This window comes from Megascapheus bottae, chromosome 8 (genome assembly GCF_031878675.1).
Source record: "Megascapheus bottae isolate mThoBot1 chromosome 8, mThoBot2.hap1, whole genome shotgun sequence".
Classification (NCBI taxonomy): domain Eukaryota; kingdom Metazoa; phylum Chordata; class Mammalia; order Rodentia; family Geomyidae; genus Megascapheus; species Megascapheus bottae.
In genome coordinates this window covers 56433573-56437251 of record NC_143516.1, presented here as the reverse complement: position 1 = coordinate 56437251, position 3679 = coordinate 56433573, and the positions used below count along the sequence as shown (strand labels likewise).

The window sequence follows — 3679 nt, the reverse complement described above, 5'->3', positions numbered from 1 at the left end:
AGGTGGGTGGGCTAAGGGTACAAAGAATATGATTCTCACATTACAAATACTTTCAATAATCAGAAAAACTAATGTTAGGGGAACAATGACGAGAATTTCTTATGGTATAAATATAAAGTGGTGAGGGGCTGGAAGTTAGTTTGGCTTAGTGGTAGAGTGTTTGCCTAGCATGCATGAAGATCCGGGTTCGATTCTTCGCTACCACATACATAGAAAAGTCAGAACTGGTGCTCTGGCTCAAGTGGTAGAGCAGTAACCTTGAGGAAAGCCCAAGGACTCAGGTCCTGAGTTCAGTCCCCAGGACTAGTGAAAAGAAATCCAAGGATCAGAAATTTGAGAAAATGTTTATTTTTTTTCTTATAAACTGCCTAGTTGTTCACCAGTTTCTCGTATAAGTCACCACATAAAAACAACCAAACAACAATGAGAAATTTTATTCTAATATAATTAATTTAATATGATACAATAAACTTAAATGTTTCTTTGGGCTACCACAATATTTTTTTGTTTTTCTTTTTTTTTTTGGTGGGTCATGGGGCTTGACCTAGACCTGATGCTGTCCCTGAGATCTTCAGCTCAAGTCTACCACTCTACTCTTGAGCTAAGCCCCACTTTTCGTTTTCTAGAGGTTTATTGGAGATAAGATTCTCAGGTCCTTTTGTGCCCCGGCTGGCTTTGAACCTTGATCCTCAGATCTCAGCCTCCTGAGTAGCTAAGATTACAGGTGTGAGCCATCACATCCGGCTTATCACAATATTCTTAAGAGGGAAAATGCTCTTATGTTGTCGATATTATTTTCAATTATATCTACTGTCAAAACTAAAATTACCTAAGTAAACTTAAATTTTATTCAAGATGATTTCAATAGGGGAGAGAATGGAATTCAGTCTGAAGCCAATTCCACTGAATCGAGGAATGGGCTTTTTTTGGAGGGGGGAGTACTGGGATTTGAATTCAGTATTTCTTATTTGCTAGGCAAGCACTCTACTGCTGAGCCACACCTCCATCCTTTATTGCACTGACTACTTTTGATCATCCTGCCCAAGTGTATACTTGACCCATAATTCTTTTATTTTTCACTTCACTGTAGCTGAGATGACAGATGTGGTCTATTCCATCTAGCTTTAGTCAAAGAAGATACCTTGTCAACTTTTTCTGCCTAGCTGGCCTCAAACTACAATCCCCTGTTCTCAGTCTCCCAAGCCATTAGGATTATGCATGTTGGTCAGAACATGACAAGTGGGAAGTTTTCTAAGAATGAGAGAAAGAGTATTGGTCATTTATGATTAGCAATTGGATTAACTCAACAGAAATGAAACATTCTTATGTTTATATACATATATTATTGTTGAGGTAATATATAAGGAGTTACAATTACATCAGTCAGGGAGTGGGTACATTACTTCTTGAACATTGATACCCCTTCCCATGATTTTCTCCTACATTCCCTCTCCCCACCCCCTCCCAATCATCTTGTTCTTATATTTTTATGACAGGAAGATCTTCTAGAGAACAAGGTACCATCTCAGGCTAGGAATCTGCCCTTCCACAGAACCAGGGTTATTGCTTCCATCAATGTTGACATTTCAAAGAGATGGCTACCAAAACTTTAGAAATAACATACCTGCCTTGGTAAACTGATAAAAGGCTTATATTATTACAAATGGGAGAGGAAGGACTCACTCTAAGAAAAGGACAGTTGAAGCTGTCAGAGCCAAGCTGTGTGAGGTTGACAGCAGAGCTTAGAGCAATGATCCTCAGCTGGTAAGACAGGTCCTCAAACCCACTCAGGGTCCTTGTCAGGTGTTCTGACACCATGGTGGTATTCCTTGTTTTCCTGGCTGCTGCTTATCCTGATTGCCCTTTGATTGACGTGTCCAACTATGTTATGTCTTGTCTTATCTTTCTGTTGGCTTGAGAGGGGTCTAAAGCAGCAGTTTCCCACAGTGGGCAATTTTCTCTTCCCTGCACTCATCATTAGAATAGGGAGATGATAGAAGGCTGGACAAGGAAAATATGTGAGACAAAGATCTTCATAAGTACAAGCATGCATTAAAACAAAGCATTTTGGTTTCAGAACTTTTTTTGTTTTTGCTGTTTTGAGAATCTTTTATTAGATTTTTCTTCTCAGCCTATTGCTGTGGTGAGGCTCAGGAGAGCCCATACAATGTGGCTACCACCACAGTCAGAAAGACCAGCAGGTCCAGGGCAACCAGTAGTCCCTCTTCAATTGCCTGATTGATGGAGGAACCTTGGATTTCTTTCTCCTGATTGGGCTGGTGTTTCCAGTTGTAATCAATGGCACAGTGGGTAGTTTATCAGAGTGGCTTAGGTGGGTCCCACTAAAGGCTGGCACCTCATATATGGGCTTGATGGTACTAAAGGGTCTAGCACCCACTACAGTAGGGCCCGGGGTTTCCACTGGCAGATATTAAGCAGGGTTAGCACATCACCCTCTGCTGTATGTGAGTCTGTCTAGGCCTGTCCATACAGATGGGTGTAGATACTACCCAGGCTGTAGCTCTTCCTTAGGCCATGCTCTGATGGATTGCTAGCTTGTTCCAAGGCTTTCATGGCAATCTTGCTATCTACACAGAAGGCAGGAAGTCAGAACACCAGCCAGACCAAGCCTAGCCAGCAGTGTGTGGAGTAGAGGAAAGTCGTAGCGATCACCATTGTGAGCTACAAGGCACTAGGGCTGTGGTTGGCGCCTCAGGAAGGCTAGGAGCAAACCACTCAGGTTGACATCGAACCGTTGTCATCCGTGTGCTGTGAGATCAACTGTGGTCAGGCCGGTGATCTCACTGGTAATTGGGTTACAGGCCTTTCCCGGAGCCACACGCAGCAGAGAGCTTGTCCACTATGTGAGGAACTGGCGGTGGCTGACCCCTGCAAGTAGAGGTGCTTTCCAAGGTCCATGTGTTGCCAGCCGGTAGGCACAGGTCTGTGATCTTGGGCTGGGAAAAGGGTAGACCAGTAGGTTCTAGGTCTAAGAAGATGAGGCTCTGCACAGAGCCAGAGGGGGAGGCCTGCAAGTCCATGATAAGCCCAAGCAGGCCGGAGAGCAATGAGTGGAGCCAACACTCCTCGTTGGTTCCCTGGAATGCAGTTTCAGAACTTTTTAAAAATGAATCTTACATTTCTCCTTTCATTTCTAGGCAGATGTTCCAAGTGTGCTGATGAAACATCTATAACGTCCCTCTCCCCGCCCCCTATTTCCTCCTCTGCCTCTCTTCTTGCTATAGTACTCATGGACTGGTGGGGCCAGACTTCTCCTATTTCTTAATATCATCATGTTTTACTTGTATAGGAGAAAAGCATAAGGTGCTTAGGGCCAATGACTCAGTTATCAGAGCTATCAAGACATAGTCATTGAACAGCAAAAGGAATTTAGGAAACTTTCTATACATGTTATATATTCTATATGAGTTATATATATATCTTACATGTTATCTAAGTTGTTAATTAGCTTTCTATTAGTGTAATAAGATGCCTAGAATATTTAAAAAGACAAAAGACTCATTTGAGATTCTTGTCCATGATCAGATAGACCCACTGCTCTATGTGTATACATATGTGTGTATGTGGTATGACTGATATGTATGTGTGCCAGTACTGAGGTATAAACTCGGAGTCTGGGTGCTGTCTCTTAGCTTTCCTGATCAAGGCTGGTGCTCTA

The 3679-nt window shown here is 42.6% G+C and overlaps 1 pseudogene; it reads right to left on the bottom strand.

The window, feature by feature from the left end:
* Positions 1-2132: 2132 nt before the first annotated feature.
* Positions 2133-3041, bottom strand: LOC150059971 (three-prime repair exonuclease 1-like; annotated as a pseudogene).
* Between the last annotated feature and the right edge of the window lie 638 nt (positions 3042-3679).